This window comes from Taudactylus pleione, unplaced genomic scaffold (genome assembly GCF_031769625.1).
Source record: "Taudactylus pleione unplaced genomic scaffold, aTauple2 ptg000550l, whole genome shotgun sequence".
In the NCBI taxonomy this organism is placed as follows: Eukaryota; Metazoa; Chordata; class Amphibia; order Anura; family Myobatrachidae; genus Taudactylus; species Taudactylus pleione.
Window position 1 is genome coordinate 910922 of NW_028284952.1, and position 17767 is coordinate 928688.

General features: G+C 37.2%; 4 non-coding genes and 57 pseudogenes across 4 annotated transcripts; all 61 read left to right on the forward strand.

Moving 5' to 3' along the window:
• Nucleotides 1-16: 16 nt before the first annotated feature.
• LOC148486417 (5S ribosomal RNA) lies at nt 17-135 on the forward strand (annotated as a pseudogene).
• Nucleotides 136-251: 116 nt separating this feature from the next.
• On the forward strand, nt 252-370 carry LOC148486418 (5S ribosomal RNA; annotated as a pseudogene).
• Nucleotides 371-485: 115 nt separating this feature from the next.
• On the forward strand, nt 486-604 carry LOC148486419 (5S ribosomal RNA; annotated as a pseudogene).
• Nucleotides 605-720: 116 nt separating this feature from the next.
• LOC148486420 (5S ribosomal RNA) lies at nt 721-839 on the forward strand. Its single transcript, XR_015870181.1, has one exon. It is a non-coding gene; the product is annotated as a 5S ribosomal RNA (ribosomal RNA).
• A 351-nt stretch (nt 840-1190) lies between these two features.
• LOC148486421 (5S ribosomal RNA) lies at nt 1191-1309 on the forward strand (annotated as a pseudogene).
• A 117-nt stretch (nt 1310-1426) lies between these two features.
• LOC148486422 (5S ribosomal RNA) lies at nt 1427-1545 on the forward strand (annotated as a pseudogene).
• A 350-nt stretch (nt 1546-1895) lies between these two features.
• Nucleotides 1896-2014, forward strand: LOC148486423 (5S ribosomal RNA; annotated as a pseudogene).
• Nucleotides 2015-2130: 116 nt separating this feature from the next.
• On the forward strand, nt 2131-2249 carry LOC148486424 (5S ribosomal RNA; annotated as a pseudogene).
• Nucleotides 2250-2365: 116 nt separating this feature from the next.
• On the forward strand, nt 2366-2484 carry LOC148486425 (5S ribosomal RNA; annotated as a pseudogene).
• A 347-nt stretch (nt 2485-2831) lies between these two features.
• On the forward strand, nt 2832-2950 carry LOC148486426 (5S ribosomal RNA; annotated as a pseudogene).
• Nucleotides 2951-3066: 116 nt separating this feature from the next.
• On the forward strand, nt 3067-3185 carry LOC148486427 (5S ribosomal RNA; annotated as a pseudogene).
• Nucleotides 3186-3301: 116 nt separating this feature from the next.
• On the forward strand, nt 3302-3420 carry LOC148486428 (5S ribosomal RNA; annotated as a pseudogene).
• Nucleotides 3421-3536: 116 nt separating this feature from the next.
• Nucleotides 3537-3655, forward strand: LOC148486429 (5S ribosomal RNA; annotated as a pseudogene).
• Nucleotides 3656-3771: 116 nt separating this feature from the next.
• LOC148486430 (5S ribosomal RNA) lies at nt 3772-3890 on the forward strand (annotated as a pseudogene).
• Nucleotides 3891-4006: 116 nt separating this feature from the next.
• Nucleotides 4007-4125, forward strand: LOC148486431 (5S ribosomal RNA; annotated as a pseudogene).
• Nucleotides 4126-4242: 117 nt separating this feature from the next.
• On the forward strand, nt 4243-4361 carry LOC148486432 (5S ribosomal RNA; annotated as a pseudogene).
• Nucleotides 4362-4477: 116 nt separating this feature from the next.
• LOC148486433 (5S ribosomal RNA) lies at nt 4478-4596 on the forward strand (annotated as a pseudogene).
• A 350-nt stretch (nt 4597-4946) lies between these two features.
• On the forward strand, nt 4947-5065 carry LOC148486434 (5S ribosomal RNA; annotated as a pseudogene).
• A 116-nt stretch (nt 5066-5181) lies between these two features.
• On the forward strand, nt 5182-5300 carry LOC148486435 (5S ribosomal RNA; annotated as a pseudogene).
• A 116-nt stretch (nt 5301-5416) lies between these two features.
• Nucleotides 5417-5535, forward strand: LOC148486436 (5S ribosomal RNA; annotated as a pseudogene).
• A 350-nt stretch (nt 5536-5885) lies between these two features.
• On the forward strand, nt 5886-6004 carry LOC148486437 (5S ribosomal RNA; annotated as a pseudogene).
• A 115-nt stretch (nt 6005-6119) lies between these two features.
• LOC148486438 (5S ribosomal RNA) lies at nt 6120-6238 on the forward strand (annotated as a pseudogene).
• A 116-nt stretch (nt 6239-6354) lies between these two features.
• LOC148486439 (5S ribosomal RNA) lies at nt 6355-6473 on the forward strand (annotated as a pseudogene).
• A 352-nt stretch (nt 6474-6825) lies between these two features.
• LOC148486440 (5S ribosomal RNA) lies at nt 6826-6944 on the forward strand. The gene has a single exon (XR_015870414.1). It is a non-coding gene; the product is annotated as a 5S ribosomal RNA (ribosomal RNA).
• A 111-nt stretch (nt 6945-7055) lies between these two features.
• LOC148486441 (5S ribosomal RNA) lies at nt 7056-7174 on the forward strand (annotated as a pseudogene).
• A 117-nt stretch (nt 7175-7291) lies between these two features.
• Nucleotides 7292-7410, forward strand: LOC148486442 (5S ribosomal RNA; annotated as a pseudogene).
• A 116-nt stretch (nt 7411-7526) lies between these two features.
• Nucleotides 7527-7645, forward strand: LOC148486443 (5S ribosomal RNA; annotated as a pseudogene).
• Nucleotides 7646-7761: 116 nt separating this feature from the next.
• On the forward strand, nt 7762-7880 carry LOC148486444 (5S ribosomal RNA; annotated as a pseudogene).
• A 115-nt stretch (nt 7881-7995) lies between these two features.
• LOC148486445 (5S ribosomal RNA) lies at nt 7996-8114 on the forward strand (annotated as a pseudogene).
• Nucleotides 8115-8230: 116 nt separating this feature from the next.
• Nucleotides 8231-8349, forward strand: LOC148486446 (5S ribosomal RNA). The gene has a single exon (XR_015870182.1). It is a non-coding gene; the product is annotated as a 5S ribosomal RNA (ribosomal RNA).
• Nucleotides 8350-8700: 351 nt separating this feature from the next.
• Nucleotides 8701-8819, forward strand: LOC148486447 (5S ribosomal RNA; annotated as a pseudogene).
• Nucleotides 8820-8936: 117 nt separating this feature from the next.
• On the forward strand, nt 8937-9055 carry LOC148486448 (5S ribosomal RNA; annotated as a pseudogene).
• Nucleotides 9056-9405: 350 nt separating this feature from the next.
• LOC148486449 (5S ribosomal RNA) lies at nt 9406-9524 on the forward strand (annotated as a pseudogene).
• Nucleotides 9525-9640: 116 nt separating this feature from the next.
• On the forward strand, nt 9641-9759 carry LOC148486450 (5S ribosomal RNA; annotated as a pseudogene).
• Nucleotides 9760-9875: 116 nt separating this feature from the next.
• On the forward strand, nt 9876-9994 carry LOC148486451 (5S ribosomal RNA; annotated as a pseudogene).
• Nucleotides 9995-10341: 347 nt separating this feature from the next.
• On the forward strand, nt 10342-10460 carry LOC148486452 (5S ribosomal RNA; annotated as a pseudogene).
• A 116-nt stretch (nt 10461-10576) lies between these two features.
• LOC148486453 (5S ribosomal RNA) lies at nt 10577-10695 on the forward strand (annotated as a pseudogene).
• A 116-nt stretch (nt 10696-10811) lies between these two features.
• On the forward strand, nt 10812-10930 carry LOC148486454 (5S ribosomal RNA; annotated as a pseudogene).
• Nucleotides 10931-11046: 116 nt separating this feature from the next.
• On the forward strand, nt 11047-11165 carry LOC148486455 (5S ribosomal RNA; annotated as a pseudogene).
• A 116-nt stretch (nt 11166-11281) lies between these two features.
• On the forward strand, nt 11282-11400 carry LOC148486456 (5S ribosomal RNA; annotated as a pseudogene).
• Nucleotides 11401-11516: 116 nt separating this feature from the next.
• Nucleotides 11517-11635, forward strand: LOC148486457 (5S ribosomal RNA; annotated as a pseudogene).
• Nucleotides 11636-11752: 117 nt separating this feature from the next.
• LOC148486458 (5S ribosomal RNA) lies at nt 11753-11871 on the forward strand (annotated as a pseudogene).
• Nucleotides 11872-11987: 116 nt separating this feature from the next.
• On the forward strand, nt 11988-12106 carry LOC148486459 (5S ribosomal RNA; annotated as a pseudogene).
• Nucleotides 12107-12456: 350 nt separating this feature from the next.
• On the forward strand, nt 12457-12575 carry LOC148486460 (5S ribosomal RNA; annotated as a pseudogene).
• A 116-nt stretch (nt 12576-12691) lies between these two features.
• On the forward strand, nt 12692-12810 carry LOC148486461 (5S ribosomal RNA; annotated as a pseudogene).
• Nucleotides 12811-12926: 116 nt separating this feature from the next.
• LOC148486462 (5S ribosomal RNA) lies at nt 12927-13045 on the forward strand (annotated as a pseudogene).
• A 350-nt stretch (nt 13046-13395) lies between these two features.
• LOC148486463 (5S ribosomal RNA) lies at nt 13396-13514 on the forward strand (annotated as a pseudogene).
• Nucleotides 13515-13629: 115 nt separating this feature from the next.
• Nucleotides 13630-13748, forward strand: LOC148486464 (5S ribosomal RNA; annotated as a pseudogene).
• Nucleotides 13749-13864: 116 nt separating this feature from the next.
• On the forward strand, nt 13865-13983 carry LOC148486465 (5S ribosomal RNA; annotated as a pseudogene).
• A 352-nt stretch (nt 13984-14335) lies between these two features.
• Nucleotides 14336-14454, forward strand: LOC148486466 (5S ribosomal RNA; annotated as a pseudogene).
• A 111-nt stretch (nt 14455-14565) lies between these two features.
• Nucleotides 14566-14684, forward strand: LOC148486467 (5S ribosomal RNA; annotated as a pseudogene).
• Nucleotides 14685-14801: 117 nt separating this feature from the next.
• Nucleotides 14802-14920, forward strand: LOC148486468 (5S ribosomal RNA; annotated as a pseudogene).
• A 116-nt stretch (nt 14921-15036) lies between these two features.
• Nucleotides 15037-15155, forward strand: LOC148486469 (5S ribosomal RNA; annotated as a pseudogene).
• Nucleotides 15156-15271: 116 nt separating this feature from the next.
• On the forward strand, nt 15272-15390 carry LOC148486470 (5S ribosomal RNA; annotated as a pseudogene).
• A 115-nt stretch (nt 15391-15505) lies between these two features.
• Nucleotides 15506-15624, forward strand: LOC148486471 (5S ribosomal RNA; annotated as a pseudogene).
• Nucleotides 15625-15975: 351 nt separating this feature from the next.
• On the forward strand, nt 15976-16094 carry LOC148486472 (5S ribosomal RNA). Its single transcript, XR_015870183.1, has one exon. It is a non-coding gene; the product is annotated as a 5S ribosomal RNA (ribosomal RNA).
• A 351-nt stretch (nt 16095-16445) lies between these two features.
• On the forward strand, nt 16446-16564 carry LOC148486473 (5S ribosomal RNA; annotated as a pseudogene).
• A 117-nt stretch (nt 16565-16681) lies between these two features.
• LOC148486474 (5S ribosomal RNA) lies at nt 16682-16800 on the forward strand (annotated as a pseudogene).
• Nucleotides 16801-17150: 350 nt separating this feature from the next.
• On the forward strand, nt 17151-17269 carry LOC148486475 (5S ribosomal RNA; annotated as a pseudogene).
• Nucleotides 17270-17385: 116 nt separating this feature from the next.
• LOC148486476 (5S ribosomal RNA) lies at nt 17386-17504 on the forward strand (annotated as a pseudogene).
• A 115-nt stretch (nt 17505-17619) lies between these two features.
• On the forward strand, nt 17620-17738 carry LOC148486477 (5S ribosomal RNA; annotated as a pseudogene).
• Nucleotides 17739-17767: the final 29 nt, after the last annotated feature.

Below are 17767 nucleotides of genomic sequence, written 5' to 3' on the forward strand. Positions count from 1 at the left end.
GTTAATATTTTTGAGCACCTACAGCCAAACCACACTGGACATGCCCAATCTCATCTGATCTTGGAAGCTATGCAGTGTTGGGACTGGTTAGTACTTGGATGGGAGACTACCTAGGAATCCCAGGTGCTGTAGGTAATTTTATACTGCCATAACCGTCTTTTCTATTACATTTTACATTTAATTTTTTCAACTTATCAATGAATTTACTTGAGTTAAGAAGTAATAGAGGTCTAAAGTTAATGCTTTTGAGCACCTACAGCCAAACCACACTGGACATGCCCAATCTCGTCTGATCTTGGAAGCTATGCAGTGTTGGGACTGGTTTGTACTTGGATGGGAAACTACCTAGGAATCCCAGGTTCTGTAGGTAATTTTATACTTCCATAACATTCTTTTCTATTACATTTTACATTTCATTTTTCAACTTATCATTGAATTTACTTGAGTTAAGAAGTAAAAGAGGTCTAAAGTTAATGTTTTTGAGCACCTACTGCCAAACTACACTGGACATGCCCAATCTCGTCTGAATTTGGAAGCTATGCAGTGTTGGGCCTGGTTAGTACTTGTATGGGAGACCACCAGGGATTACCAGGTACTGTAGGTAATTTTATACTGCCATAACATTCTTTTCTATTACATTTTACATTTAATTTTTTCAACTTATCAATGAATTTACTTGAGTTAAGAAGTAATAGAGGTCTAAAGTTAATGTCTTTGAGCACCTACAGCCAAACCACACTGGACATGCCCAATCTCGTCTGATCTTGGAAGCTATGCAGTGTTGGGCCTGGTTAGTACTTGGATGGGAGACCACCTGGGAATACCAGGTGCTGTAGGTAATTTTATACTGCCATAACATTCTTTTCTATTACATTTTACATTAAATTTTTTCAACTTATCAATGAATTTACTTGAGTTAAGAAGTAATAGAGGTCTAAAGTTAATGTTTTTGACCACCTACAGCCAATCCACACTGGACATGCCCAATCTCGTCTTATCATGGAAGCTATGCAGTGTTGGGCGTGGTCCTTACTTGCATGGGAGACCACCTGGGAAAACCAGGTGCAGTAGGTAATTTTATACTGCCATAGCATTCTTTTCTATTACATTTTACATTTAATTTTTTCAACTTATCAATGAATTTACTTGAGTTAAGAAGTAATACAGGTCTAAAGTTAATGTTTTTGAGCACCTACAGCCAAACCACACTGGACATGCCCAATCTCGTCTGATCTTGGAAGCTATGCAGTGTTGGGACTGGTTTCTACTTGGATGGGAGACTACCTAGGAATCCCAGGTTCTGTAGGTAATTTTATACTGCCATAAGATTCTTTTCTATTACATTTTACATGAAATTTTTTTCAACTTATCAATGAATTTACTTGAGTAAAGAAGTAAAAGAGGTCTAAAGTTAATGTTTTTGAGCACCTACAGCCAAACCACACTGGACATGCCCAATCTTGTCTGATCTTGGAAGCTATGCAGTGTTGGGCCTGGTTAGTACTTAGATGGGATACCACCTGGGAATACCAGGAGCTGTAGGTAATTTTATACTGCCATAACATTCTTTTCTATTACATTTTACATTTAATTTTTCAACTTATCATTGAATTTACTTGAGTTAAGAAGTAAAAGAGGTCTAAAGTTATTACTTTTGAGCACCTACAGCCAATCCACACTGGACATGCCCCATCTCGTCTTATCTTGGTAGCTATGCAGTGTTGGGCATGGTCAGTATTTGGATGGGAGACCACCTGGGAAAACCAGGTGCAGTAGGAAATTTTATACTGCCATAACATTCTTTTCTATTACATTTTACATTTAATTTTTTCAACTTATCAATGAATTTACTTGTGTTAAGAAGTAAAAGCGGTCTAAATTTAACGCTTTTGAGCACCTATAGCCAAACCACAGTGGACATGCCCAATCTTGTCTGATCTTGGAAGCTATGCAGTGTTGGGCCTGGTTAGTACTTGGATGGGAGACCACCTGGGAATACCAGGAGCTGTAGGTAATTTTATACTGCCATAACATTCTTTTCTATTACATTTTACATTTCATTTTTTCAACTTATCAATGAATTTTCTTGAGTTAAGAAGTAAAAGAGGTCTAAAGTTAATGCTTTTGGGCACCTACAGCCAAACCACACTGGACATGCCCAATCTCGTCTGATCTTGGAAGCTATGCAGTGTTGGACCTGGTTAGTACTTGGATGGGAGACCACCTAGGAATCCCAGGTGCTGTAGGTAATTTTATACTGCAATAACAGTCTTTTCTATTACATTTTACATTTAATTTTTTCAACTTATCAATGAATTTACTTGAGTTAAGAAGTAAAAGAGGTCTAAAGTTAATGTTTTTGAGCACCTACAGCCAAACCACACTGGACATGCCCTATCTCATCTGATCTTAGAAGCTATGCAGTGTTGGGCCAGGTTAGTACTTGGATGGGAGACCACCTAGGAATCAAATGTGCTGTAGGTAATTTTATACTGCCATAACAGTCTATTACATTTTACATTTAATTTTTTCAACTTATCAATGAATTTCCTTGAGTTAAGAAGTAATAGAGGTCTAAAGTTAATATTTTTCAGCACCTATAGCCAAACCACACTGGACATGGCCAATGTCGTCTGATCTTGGAAGCTATGCAGTGTTGTGCATGGTTAGTACTTGGATGGGAATCCACCTGGGAATACCAGGTGCTGTAGGTAATTTTATACTGCCATAATATTCTTTTCTATTACATTTTACATTTTATTTTTTTCCACTTATCATTGAATTTACTTGAGTTAAGAAGTAATAGAGGTCTAAAGTTAATATTTTTGAGAAACTACAGCCAAACCACACTGGACATGTCCAATCTCATCGGATCTCGGAAGCTATGCAGTGTAGGGCCTGGTTAGTACTTGGATGGGAGACCACCTAGGAATACCAGGTGCTATAGGTAATTTTATACTGCCATAACAGTCTTTTCTATTTCATTTTACATTTAATTTTTTCAAATTATCAATGAATTTACTTGAGTAAAGAAGTAAAAGACGTTAAAAGTTAATATTTTTGAGCACCTACAGCCAAACCACACTGGACATGCCCAATCTCATCTGATCTTGGAAGCTATGCAGTGTTGGGACTGGTTTGTACTTGGATGGGAGACTACCTAAGAATCCCAGGTGCTGTAGGTAATTTTATACTGCCATAACCGTCTTTTCTATTACATTTTACATTTAATTTTTTCAACTTATCAATGAATTTACTTGAGTTAAGAAGTAAAAGAGGTCTAAAGTTAATGTTTTTGAGCACCTACTGCCAAACCACACTGGACATGCCCAATCTCGTCTGAACTTGGAAGCTATGCAGTGTTGGGCCTGGTTAGTACTTAGATGGGAGACCACCAGGGATTACCAGGTACTGTAGGTAATTTTATACTGCCATAACATTCTTTTCTATTACATTTTACATTTAATTTTTTCAACTTATCAATGAATTTACTTGAGTTAAGAAGTAATAGAGGTCTAAAGTTAATGTTTTTGAGCACCTACAGCCAAACCACACTGGACATGCCCAATCTCGTCTGATCTTGGAAGCTATGCAGTGTTGGGCGTGGTTAGTACTTGGATGGGAGACCACCTGGGAATACCAGGTGCTGTAAGTAATTTTATGCAGCCATAACATTCTTTTCTATTACATTTTACATTTAATTTTTTCAACTTATCAATGAATTTACTTGAGTTACGAAGTAAAAGAGGTCTAAAGTTAATGTTTTTGAGCACCTACAGCCAAACCACACTGGACATGCCCAATCTCGTCTGATCTTGGAAGCTATGCAGTGTTGGACCTGTTTAGTACTTGGATAGGAGACCACCTAGGAATCCCAGGTGCTGTAGGTAATTTTATACTGCCATAACATTCTTTTCTATTACATTTTAAATTTAATTTTTTCAACTTATCAATGAATTTACTTGAGTTAAGAAGTAATAGAGGTCTAAAGTTAATGATTTTGAGCATCTACAGCCAAACCACACTGGACATGCCCAATCTCGTCTGATCTTGGAAGCTATGCAGTGTTGGGCCTGGTTAGTACTTGGATGGGAGACCACCTGGGAATACCAGGAGCTGTAGGTAATTTTATACTGCCATAACATTCTTTTCTATTACATTTTACATTTTATTTTTTTCCACTTATCATTGAATTTACTTGATTTAAGAAGTAATAAAGGTCTAAAGTTAATATTTTTGAGAAACTACAGCCAAACCACACTGGACATGTCCAATCTCATCGGATCTTGGAAGCTATGCAGTGTAGGGCCTGGTTAGTACTTGGATGGGAGACCACCTAGGAATACCAGGTGCTATAGGTAATTTTATACTGACATAACAGTCTTTTCTATTTCATTTTACATTTAATTTTTTCAAATTATCAATGAATTTACTTGAGTAAAGAAGTAAAAGACGTTAAAAGTTAATATTTTTGAGCACCTACAGCCAAACCACACTGGACATGCCCAATCTCATCTGATCTTGGAAGCTATGCAGTGTTGGGACTGGTTAGTACTTGGATGGGAGACTACCTTGGAATCCCAGGTGCTGTAGGTAATTTTATACTGCCATAACTGTCTTTTCTATTACATTTTACATTTAATTTTTTCAACTTATCAATAAATTTACTTGAGTTAAGAAGTAATAGAGGTCTAAAGTTAATGCTTTTGAGCATCTACAGCCAAACCACACTGGACATGCCAAATCTCGTCTGATCTTGGAAGCTATGCAGTGTTGGGACTGGTTTGTACTTGGATGGGAGACTACCTAGGAATCCCAGGTTCTGTAGGTAATTTTATACTTCCATAACATTCTTTTCTATTACATTTTACATTTCATTTTTCAACTTATCATTGAATTTAGTTGAGTTAAGAAGTAAAAGAGGTCTAAAGTTAATGTTTTTGAGCACCTACTGCCAAACCACACTGGACATGCCCAATCTCGTCTGAACTTGGAAGCTATGCAGTGTTGGGCCTGGTTAGTACTTGTATGGGAGACCACCAGGGATTACCAGGTACTGTAGGTTATTTTATACTGCCATAACATTCTTTTCTATTACATTTTACATTTAATTTTTTCAAGTTATCAATGAATTTACTTGAGTTAAGAAGTAATAGAGGTCTAAAGTTAATGTCTTTGAGCACCTACAGCCAAACCACACTGGACATGCCCAATCTCGTCTGATCTTGGAAGCTATGCAGTGTTGGGCCTGGTTAGTACTTGGATGGGAGACCACCTGGGAATACCAGGTGCTGTAAGTAATTTTATGCAGCCATAACATTCTTTTCTATTACATTTTAAATTTAATTTTTTCAACTTATCAATGAATTTACTTGAGTTAAGAAGTAATAGAGGTCTAAAGTTAATGTTTTTGAGCATCTACAGCCAAACCACACTGGACATGCCCAATCTCGTCTGATCTTGGAAGCTATGCAGTGTTGGGCCTGGTTAGTACTTGGATGGGAGACCACCTGGGAATACCAGGAGCTGTAGGTAATTTTATACTGCCATAACATTCTTTTCTATTACATTTTACATTTAATTTTTCAACTTATCATTGAATTTACTTGAGTTAAGAAGTAAAAGAGGTCTAAAGTTATTACTTTTGAGCACCTACAGCCAATCCACACTGGACATGCCCCATCTCGTCTTATCTTGGTAGCTATGCAGTGTTGGGCATGGTCAGTATTTGGATGGGAGACCACCTGGGAAAACCAGGTGCAGTAGGAAATTTTATACTGCCATAACATTCTTTTCTATTACATTTTACATTTCATTTTTTCAACATATCAATGAATTTTCTTGAGTTAAGAAGTAAAAGATGTCAAAAGTTAATGTTTTTGGGCACCTACAGCCAAACCACACTGGACATGCCCAATCTCGTCTGATCTTGGAAGCTATGCAGTGTTGGACCTGGTTAGTACTTGGATGGGAGACCACCTAGGAATCCCAGGTGCTGTAGGTAATTTTATACTGCAATAACAGTCTTTTCTATTACATTTTACATTTAATTTTTTCAACTTATCAATGAATTTACTTGAGTTAAGAAGTAAAAGAGGTCTAAAGTTAAGGCTTTTAGCACCTACAGGCAAACCACACTGGACATGCCCAATCTCGTCTGATCTTGGAAGCTATGCAGTGTTGGGCCTGGTTAGTACTTGGATGGGAGACCACCTGGGAATACCAGGTGCTGTAGGTAATTTTATATAGCCATAACATTCTTTTCTATTACATTTTACATTTAATTTTTTCAACTTATCAATGAATTTACTTGAGTTAAGAAGTAATGGAGGTCTAAAGTTAATGTTTTTGACCACCTACAGCCAATCCACACTGGACATGCCCAATCTCGTCTTATCTTGGAAGCTATGCAGTGTTGGGCGTGGTCCGTACTTGGATGGGAGACCACCTGGGAAAACCAGGTGCAGTAGGTAATTTTATACTGCCATAGCATTCTTTTCTATTACATTTTACATTTAATTTTTTCAACTTATCAATGAATTTACTTGAGTTAAGAAGTAATACAGGTCTAAAGTTAATGTTTTTGAGCAACTACAGCCAAACCACACTGGACATGCCCAATCTCGTCTGATCTTGGAAGCTATGCAGTGTTGGGACTGGTTTCTACTTGGATGGGAGACGACCTAGGAATCCCAGGTTCTGTAGGTAATTTTATACTGCCATAAGATTCTTTTCTATTACATTTTACATGTAATTTTTTTCAACTTATCAATGAATTTACTTGAGTAAAGAAGTAAAAGAGGTCTAAAGTTAATGTTTTTGAGCACCTACAGCCAAACCACACTGGACATGCCCAATCTCATCTGATCTTGGAAGCTATGCAGTGTTGGGCCTGGTTAGTACTTGGATGGGAGACCACCTGGGAATCCCAGGTGCTGTAGGTAATTTTATACTGCCATAACAGTCTATTACATTTTACATTTAATTTTTTCAACTTATCAATGAATTTCCTTGAGTTAAGAAGTAATAGAGGTCTAAAGTTAATATTTTTCAGCACCTATAGCCAAACCACACAGGACATGGCCAATGTCGTCTGATCTTGGAAGCTATGCAGTGTTGGGCATGGTTAGTACTTGGATGGGAATCCACCTGGGAATACCAAGTGCTGTAGGTAATTCTATACTGCCATAACATTCTTTTCTATTACATTTTACATTTTATTTTTTTCCACTTATCATTGAATTTACTTGAGTTAAGAAGTAATAAAGGTCTAAAGTTAATATTTTTGAGAAACTACAGCCAAACCACACTGGACATGTCCAATCTCATCGGATCTTGGAAGCTATGCAGTGTAGGGCCTGGTTAGTACTTGGATGGGAGACCACCTAGGAATACCAGGTGCTATAGGTAATTTTATACTGACATAACAGTCTTTTCTATTTCATTTTACATTTAATTTTTTCAAATTATCAATGAATTTACTTGAGTAAAGAAGTAAAAGACGTTAAAAGTTAATATTTTTGAGCACCTACAGCCAAACCACACTGGACATGCCCAATCTCATCTGATCTTGGAAGCTATGCAGTGTTGGGACTGGTTAGTACTTGGATGGGAGACTACCTAGGAATCCCAGGTGCTGTAGGTAATTTTATACTGCCATAACCGTCTTTTCTATTACATTTTACATTTAATTTTTTCAACTTATCAATGAATTTACTTGAGTTAAGAAGTAATAGAGGTCTAAAGTTAATGCTTTTGAGCACCTACAGCCAAACCACACTGGACATGCCCAATCTCGTCTGATCTTGGAAGCTATGCAGTGTTGGGACTGGTTTGTACTTGGATGGGAGACTACCTAGGAATCCCAGGTTCTGTAGGTAATTTTATACTTCCATAACATTCTTTTCTATTACATTTTACATTTCATTTTTCAACTTATCATTGAATTTACTTGAGTTAAGAAGTAAAAGAGGTCTAAAGTTAATGTTTTTGAGCACCTACTGCCAAACTACACTGGACATGCCCAATCTCGTCTGAATTTGGAAGCTATGCAGTGTTGGGCCTGGTTAGTACTTGTATGGGAGACCACCAGGGATTACCAGGTACTGTAGGTAATTTTATACTGCCATAACATTCTTTTCTATTACATTTTACATTTAATTTTTTAAACTTATCAATGAATTTACTTGAGTTAAGAAGTAATAGAGGTCTAAAGTTAATGTCTTTGAGCACCTACAGCCAAACCACACTGGACATGCCCAATCTCGTCTGATCTTGGAAGCTATGCAGTGTTGGGCCTGGTTAGTACTTGGATGGGAGACCACCTGGGAATACCAGGTGCTGTAGGTAATTTTATACTGCCATAACATTCTTTTCTATTACATTTTACATTAAATTTTTTCAACTTATCAATGAATTTACTTGAGTTAAGAAGTAATAGAGGTCTAAAGTTAATGTTTTTGACCACCTACAGCCAATCCACACTGGACATGCCCAATCTCGTCTTATCATGGAAGCTATGCAGTGTTGGGCGTGGTCCTTACTTGCATGGGAGACCACCTGGGAAAACCAGGTGCAGTAGGTAATTTTATACTGCCATAGCATTCTTTTCTATTACATTTTACATTTAATTTTTTCAACTTATCAATGAATTTACTTGAGTTAAGAAGTAATACAGGTCTAAAGTTAATGTTTTTGAGCACCTACAGCCAAACCACACTGGACATGCCCAATCTCGTCTGATCTTGGAAGCTATGCAGTGTTGGGACTGGTTTCTACTTGGATAGGAGACTACCTAGGAATCCCAGGTTCTGTAGGTAATTTTATACTGCCATAAGATTCTTTTCTATTACATTTTACATGAAATTTTTTTCAACTTATCAATGAATTTACTTGAGTAAAGAAGTAAAAGAGGTCTAAAGTTAATGTTTTTGAGCACCTACAGCCAAACCACACTGGACATGCCCAATCTCGTCTGATCTTGGAAGCTATGCAGTGTTGGGCCTGGTTAGTACTTAGATGGGATACCACCTGGGAATACCAGGAGCTGTAGGTAATTTTATACTGCCATAACATTCTTTTCTATTACATTTTACATTTAATTTTTCAACTTATCATTGAATTTACTTGAGTTAAGAAGTAAAAGAGGTCTAAAGTTATTACTTTTGAGCACCTACAGCCAATCCACACTGGACATGCCCCATCTCGTCTTATCTTGGTAGCTATGCAGTGTTGGGCATGGTCAGTATTTGGATGGGAGACCACCTGGGAAAACCAGGTGCAGTAGGAAATTTTATACTGCCATAACATTCTTTTCTATTACATTTTACATTTAATTTTTTCAACTTATCAATGAATTTACTTGTGTTAAGAAGTAAAAGCGGTCTAAATTTAACGCTTTTGAGCACCTATAGCCAAACCACAGTGGACATGCCCAATCTTGTCTGATCTTGGAAGCTATGCAGTGTTGGGCCTGGTTAGTACTTGGATGGGAGACCACCTGGGAATACCAGGAGCTGTAGGTAATTTTATACTGCCATAACATTCTTTTCTATTACATTTTACATTTCATTTTTTCAACTTATCAATGAATTTTCTTGAGTTAAGAAGTAAAAGAGGTCTAAAGTTAATGCTTTTGGGCACCTACAGCCAAACCACACTGGACATGCCCAATCTCGTCTGATCTTGGAAGCTATGCAGTGTTGGGACTGGTTTCTACTTGGATGGGAGACTACCTAGGAATCCCAGGTTCTGTAGGTAATTTTATACTGCCATAAGATTCTTTTCCTTTACATTTTACATTTAATTTTTTCAACTTATCAATGAATTTACTTGATTAAAGAAGTAAAAGAGGTCTAAAGTTAATGTTTTTGAGCACCTACAGCCAAACCACACTGGACATGCCCTATCTCATCTGATCTTAGAAGCTATGCAGTGTTGGGCCAGGTTAGTACTTGGATGGGAGACCACCTAGGAATCAAATGTGCTGTAGGTAATTTTATACTGCCATAACAGTCTATTACATTTTACATTTAATTTTTTCAACTTATCAATGAATTTCCTTGAGTTAAGAAGTAATAGAGGTCTAAAGTTAATATTTTTCAGCACCTATAGCCAAACCACACTGGACATGGCCAATGTCGTCTGATCTTGGAAGCTATGCAGTGTTGTGCATGGTTAGTACTTGGATGGGAATCCACCTGGGAATACCAGGTGCTGTAGGTAATTTTATACTGCCATAATATTCTTTTCTATTACATTTTACATTTTATTTTTTTCCACTTATCATTGAATTTACTTGAGTTAAGAAGTAATAGAGGTCTAAAGTTAATATTTTTGAGAAACTACAGCCAAACCACACTGGACATGTCCAATCTCATCGGATCTCGGAAGCTATGCAGTGTAGGGCCTGGTTAGTACTTGGATGGGAGACCACCTAGGAATACCAGGTGCTATAGGTAATTTTATACTGCCATAACAGTCTTTTCTATTTCATTTTACATTTAATTTTTTCAAATTATCAATGAATTTACTTGAGTAAAGAAGTAAAAGACGTTAAAAGTTAATATTTTTGAGCACCTACAGCCAAACCACACTGGACATGCCCAATCTCATCTGATCTTGGAAGCTATGCAGTGTTGGGACTGGTTTGTACTTGGATGGGAGACTACCTAGGAATCCCAGGTGCTGTAGGTAATTTTATACTGCCATAACCGTCTTTTCTATTACATTTTACATTTAATTTTTTCAACTTATCAATGAATTTACTTGAGTTAAGAAGTAAAAGAGGTCTAAAGTTAATGTTTTTGAGCACCTACTGCCAAACCACACTGGACATGCCCAATCTCGTCTGAACTTGGAAGCTATGCAGTGTTGGGCCTGGTTAGTACTTAGATGGGAGACCACCAGGGATTACCAGGTACTGTAGGTAATTTTATACTGCCATAACATTCTTTTCTATTACATTTTACATTTAATTTTTTCAACTTATCAATGAATTTACTTGAGTTAAGAAGTAATAGAGGTCTAAAGTTAATGTTTTTGAGCACCTACAGCCAAACCACACTGGACATGCCCAATCTCGTCTGATCTTGGAAGCTATGCAGTGTTGGGCGTGGTTAGTACTTGGATGGGAGACCACCTGGGAATACCAGGTGCTGTAAGTAATTTTATGCAGCCATAACATTCTTTTCTATTACATTTTACATTTAATTTTTTCAACTTATCAATGAATTTACTTGAGTTACGAAGTAAAAGAGGTCTAAAGTTAATGTTTTTGAGCACCTACAGCCAAACCACACTGGACATGCCCAATCTCGTCTGATCTTGGAAGCTATGCAGTGTTGGACCTGTTTAGTACTTGGATAGGAGACCACCTAGGAATCCCAGGTGCTGTAGGTAATTTTATACTGCCATAACATTCTTTTCTATTACATTTTAAATTTAATTTTTTCAACTTATCAATGAATTTACTTGAGTTAAGAAGTAATAGAGGTCTAAAGTTAATGATTTTGAGCATCTACAGCCAAACCACACTGGACATGCCCAATCTCGTCTGATCTTGGAAGCTATGCAGTGTTGGGCCTGGTTAGTACTTGGATGGGAGACCACCTGGGAATACCAGGAGCTGTAGGTAATTTTATACTGCCATAACATTCTTTTCTATTACATTTTACATTTTATTTTTTTCCACTTATCATTGAATTTACTTGATTTAAGAAGTAATAAAGGTCTAAAGTTAATATTTTTGAGAAACTACAGCCAAACCACACTGGACATGTCCAATCTCATCGGATCTTGGAAGCTATGCAGTGTAGGGCCTGGTTAGTACTTGGATGGGAGACCACCTAGGAATACCAGGTGCTATAGGTAATTTTATACTGACATAACAGTCTTTTCTATTTCATTTTACATTTAATTTTTTCAAATTATCAATGAATTTACTTGAGTAAAGAAGTAAAAGACGTTAAAAGTTAATATTTTTGAGCACCTACAGCCAAACCACACTGGACATGCCCAATCTCATCTGATCTTGGAAGCTATGCAGTGTTGGGACTGGTTAGTACTTGGATGGGAGACTACCTTGGAATCCCAGGTGCTGTAGGTAATTTTATACTGCCATAACTGTCTTTTCTATTACATTTTACATTTAATTTTTTCAACTTATCAATAAATTTACTTGAGTTAAGAAGTAATAGAGGTCTAAAGTTAATGCTTTTGAGCATCTACAGCCAAACCACACTGGACATGCCAAATCTCGTCTGATCTTGGAAGCTATGCAGTGTTGGGACTGGTTTGTACTTGGATGGGAGACTACCTAGGAATCCCAGGTTCTGTAGGTAATTTTATACTTCCATAACATTCTTTTCTATTACATTTTACATTTCATTTTTCAACTTATCATTGAATTTAGTTGAGTTAAGAAGTAAAAGAGGTCTAAAGTTAATGTTTTTGAGCACCTACTGCCAAACCACACTGGACATGCCCAATCTCGTCTGAACTTGGAAGCTATGCAGTGTTGGGCCTGGTTAGTACTTCTATGGGAGACCACCAGGGATTACCAGGTACTGTAGGTTATTTTATACTGCCATAACATTCTTTTCTATTACATTTTACATTTAATTTTTTCAAGTTATCAATGAATTTACTTGAGTTAAGAAGTAATAGAGGTCTAAAGTTAATGTCTTTGAGCACCTACAGCCAAACCACACTGGACATGCCCAATCTCGTCTGATCTTGGAAGCTATGCAGTGTTGGGCCTGGTTAGTACTTGGGTGGGAGACCACCTGGGAATACCAGGTGCTGTAAGTAATTTTATGCAGCCATAACATTCTTTTCTATTACATTTTAAATTTAATTTTTTCAACTTATCAATGAATTTACTTGAGTTAAGAAGTAATAGAGGTCTAAAGTTAATGTTTTTGAGCATCTACAGCCAAACCACACTGGACATGCCCAATCTCGTCTGATCTTGGAAGCTATGCAGTGTTGGGCCTGGTTAGTACTTGGATGGGAGACCACCTGGGAATACCAGGAGCTGTAGGTAATTTTATACTGCCATAACATTCTTTTCTATTACATTTTACATTTAATTTTTCAACTTATCATTGAATTTACTTGAGTTAAGAAGTAAAAGAGGTCTAAAGTTATTACTTTTGAGCACCTACAGCCAATCCACACTGGACATGCCCCATCTCGTCTTATCTTGGTAGCTATGCAGTGTTGGGCATGGTCAGTATTTGGATGGGAGACCACCTGGGAAAACCAGGTGCAGTAGGAAATTTTATACTGCCATAACATTCTTTTCTATTACATTTTACATTTCATTTTTTCAACATATCAATGAATTTTCTTGAGTTAAGAAGTAAAAGATGTCAAAAGTTAATGTTTTTGGGCACCTACAGCCAAACCACACTTGACATGCCCAATCTCGTCTGATCTTGGAAGCTATGCAGTGTTGGACCTGGTTAGTACTTGGATGGGAGACCACCTAGGAATCCCAGGTGCTGTAGGTAATTTTATACTGCAATAACAGTCTTTTCTATTACATTTTACATTTAATTTTTTCAACTTATCAATGAATTTACTTGAGTTAAGAAGTAAAAGAGGTCTAAAGTTAAGGCTTTTAGCACCTACAGGCAAACCACACTGGACATGCCCAATCTCGTCTGATCTTGGAAGCTATGCAGTGTTGGGCCTGGTTAGTACTTGGATGGGAGACCACCTGGGAATACCAGGTGCTGTAGGTAATTTTATATAGCCATAACATTCTTTTCTATTACATTTTACATTTAATTTTTTCAACTTATCAATGAATTTACTTGAGTTAAGAAGTAATGGAGGTCTAAAGTTAATGTTTTTGACCACCTACAGCCAATCCACACTGGACATGCCCAATCTCGTCTTATCTTGGAAGCTATGCAGTGTTGGGCGTGGTCCGTACTTGGATGGGAGACCACCTGGGAAAACCAGGTGCAGTAGGTAATTTTATACTGCCATAGCATTCTTTTCTATTACATTTTACATTTAATTTTTTCAACTTATCAATGAATTTACTTGAGTTAAGAAGTAATACAGGTCTAAAGTTAATGTTTTTGAGCAACTACAGCCAAACCACACTGGACATGCCCAATCTCGTCTGATCTTGGAAGCTATGCAGTGTTGGGACTGGTTTCTACTTGGATGGGAGACGACCTAGGAATCCCAGGTTCTGTAGGTAATTTTATACTGCCATAAGATTCTTTTCTATTACATTTTACATGTAATTTTTTTCAACTTATCAATGAATTTACTTGAGTAAAGAAGTAAAAGAGGTCTAAAGTTAATGTTTTTGAGCACCTACAGCCAAACCACACTGGACATGCCCAATCTCATCTGATCTTGGAAGCTATGCAGTGTTGGGCCTGGTTAGTACTTGGATGGGAGACCACCTAGGAATCCCAGGTGCTGTAGGTAATTTTATACTGCCATAACAGTCTATTACATTTTACATTTAATTTTTTCAACTTATCAATGAATTTCCTTGAGTTAAGAAGTAATAGAGGTCTAAAGTTAATATTTTTCAGCACCTATAGCCAAACCACACAGGACATGGCCAATGTCGTCTGATCTTGGAAGCTATGCAGTGTTGGGCATGGTTAGTACTTGGATGGGAATCCACCTGGGAATACCAAGTGCTGTAGGTAATTCTATACTGCCATAACATTCTTTTCTATTACATTTTACATTTTATTTTTTTCCACTTATCATTGAATTTACTTGAGTTAAGAAGTAATAAAGGTCTAAAGTTAATATTTTTGAGAAACTACAGCCAAACCACACTGGACATGTCCAATCTCATCGGATCTTGGAAGCTATGCAGTGTAGGGCCTGGTTAGTACTTGGATGGGAGACCACCTAGGAATACCAGGTGCTATAGGTAATTTTATACTGACATAACAGTCTTTTCTATTTCATTTTACATTTAATTTTTTCAAATTATCAATGAATTTACTTGAGTAAAGAAGTAAAAGACGTTAAAAGTTAATATTTTTGAGCACCTACAGCCAAACCACACTGGACATGCCCAATCTCATCTGATCTTGGAAGCTATGCAGTGTTGGGACTGGTTAGTACTTGGATGGGAGACTACCTAGGAATCCCAGGTGCTGTAGGTAATTTTATACTGCCATAACCGTCTTTTCTATTACATTTTACATTTAATTTTTTCAACTTATCAATGAATTTACTTGAGTTAAGAAGTAATAGAGGTCTAAAGTTAATGCTTTTGAGCACCTACAGCCAAACCACACTGGACATGCCCAATCTCGTCTGATCTTGGAAGCTATGCAGTGTTGGGACTGGTTTGTACTTGGATGGGAGACTACCTAGGAATCCCAGGTTCTGTAGGTAATTTTATACTTCCATAACATTCTTTTCTATTACATTTTACATTTCATTTTTCAACTTATCATTGAATTTACTTGAGTTAAGAAGTAAAAGAGTTCTAAAGTTAATGTTTTTGAGCACCTACTGCCAAACTACACTGGACATGCCCAATCTCGTCTGAATTTGGAAGCTATGCAGTGTTGGGCCTGGTTAGTACTTGTATGGGAGACCACCAGGGATTACCAGGTACTGTAGGTAATTTTATACTGCCATAACATTCTTTTCTATTACATTTTACATTTAATTTTTTCAACTTATCAATGAATTTACTTGAGTTAAGAAGTAATAGAGGTCTAAAGTTAATGTTTTTGACCACCTACAGCCAATCCACACTGGACATGCCCAATCTCGTCTTATCATGGAAGCTATGCAGTGTTGGGCGTGGTCCTTACTTGCATGGGAGACCACCTGGGAAAACCAGGTGCAGTAGGTAATTTTATACTGCCATAGCATTCTTTTCTATTACATTTTACATTTAATTTTTTCAACTTATCAATGAATTTACTTGAGTTAAGAAGTAATACAGGTCTAAAGTTAATGTTTTTGAGCACCTACAGCCAAACCACACTGGACATGCCCAATCTCGTCTGATCTTGGAAGCTATGCAGTGTTGGGCCTGGTTAGTACTTGGATGGGAGACCACCTGGGAATACCAGGTGCTGTAGGTAATTTTATACTGCCATAACATTCTTTTCTATTACATTTTACATTAAATTTTTTCAACTTATCAATGAATTTACTTGAGTTAAGAAGTAATAGAGGTCTAAAGTTAATGTTTTTGACCACCTACAGCCAATCCACACTGGACATGCCCAATCTCGTCTTATCATGGAAGCTATGCAGTGTTGGGCGTGGTCCTTACTTGCATGGGAGACCACCTGGGAAAACCAGGTGCAGTAGGTAATTTTATACTGCCATAGCATTCTTTTCTATTACATTTTACATTTAATTTTTTCAACTTATCAATGAATTTACTTGAGTTAAGAAGTAATACAGGTCTAAAGTTAATGTTTTTGAGCACCTACAGCCAAACCACACTGGACATGCCCAATCTCGTCTGATCTTGGAAGCTATGCAGTGTTGGGACTGGTTTCTACTTGGATGGGAGACTACCTAGGAATCCCAGGTTCTGTAGGTAATTTTATACTGCCATAAGATTCTTTTCTATTACATTTTACATGAAATTTTTTTCAACTTATCAATGAATTTACTTGAGTAAAGAAGTAAAAGAGGTCTAAAGTTAATGTTTTTGAGCACCTACAGCCAAACCACACTGGACATGCCCAATCTCGTCTGATCTTGGAAGCTATGCAGTGTTGGGCCTGGTTAGTACTTAGATGGGATACCACCTGGGAATACCAGGAGCTGTAGGTAATTTTATACTGCCATAACATTCTTTTCTATTACATTTTACATTTAATTTTTCAACTTATCATTGAATTTACTTGAGTTAAGAAGTAAAAGAGGTCTAAAGTTATTACTTTTGAGCACCTACAGCCAATCCACACTGGACATGCCCCATCTCGTCTTATCTTGGTAGCTATGCAGTGTTGGGCATGGTCAGTATTTGGATGGGAGACCACCTGGGAAAACCAGGTGCAGTAGGAAATTTTATACTGCCATAACATTCTTTTCTATTACATTTTACATTTAATTTTTTCAACTTATCAATGAATTTACTTGTGTTAAGAAGTAAAAGCGGTCTAAATTTAACGCTTTTGAGCACCTATAGCCAAACCACAGTGGACATGCCCAATCTTGTCTGATCTTGGAAGCTATGCAGTGTTGGGCCTGGTTAGTACTTGGATGGGAGACCACAAGGGAATACCAGGAGCTGTAGGTAATTTTATACTGCCATAACATTCTTTTCTATTACATTTTACATTTCATTTTTTCAACTTATCAATGAATTTTCTTGAGTTAAGAAGTAAAAGAGGTCTAAAGTTAATGCTTTTGGGCACCTACAGCCAAACCACACTGGACATGCCCAATCTCGTCTGATCTTGGAAGCTATGCAGTGTTGGACCTGGTTAGTACTTGGATGGGAGACCACCTAGGAATCCCAGGTGCTGTAGGTAATTTTATACTGCAATAACAGTCTTTTCTATTACATTTTACATTTAATTTTTTCAACTTATCAATGAATTTACTTGAGTTAAGAAGTAAAAGAGGTCTAAAGTTAAGGCTTTTAGCACCTACAGGCAAACCACACTGGACATGCCCAATCTCGTCTGATCTTGGAAGCTATGCAGTGTTGGGCCTGGTTAGTACTTGGATGGGAGACCACCTGGGAATACCAGGTGCTGTAGGTAATTTTATATAGCCATAACATTCTTTTCAA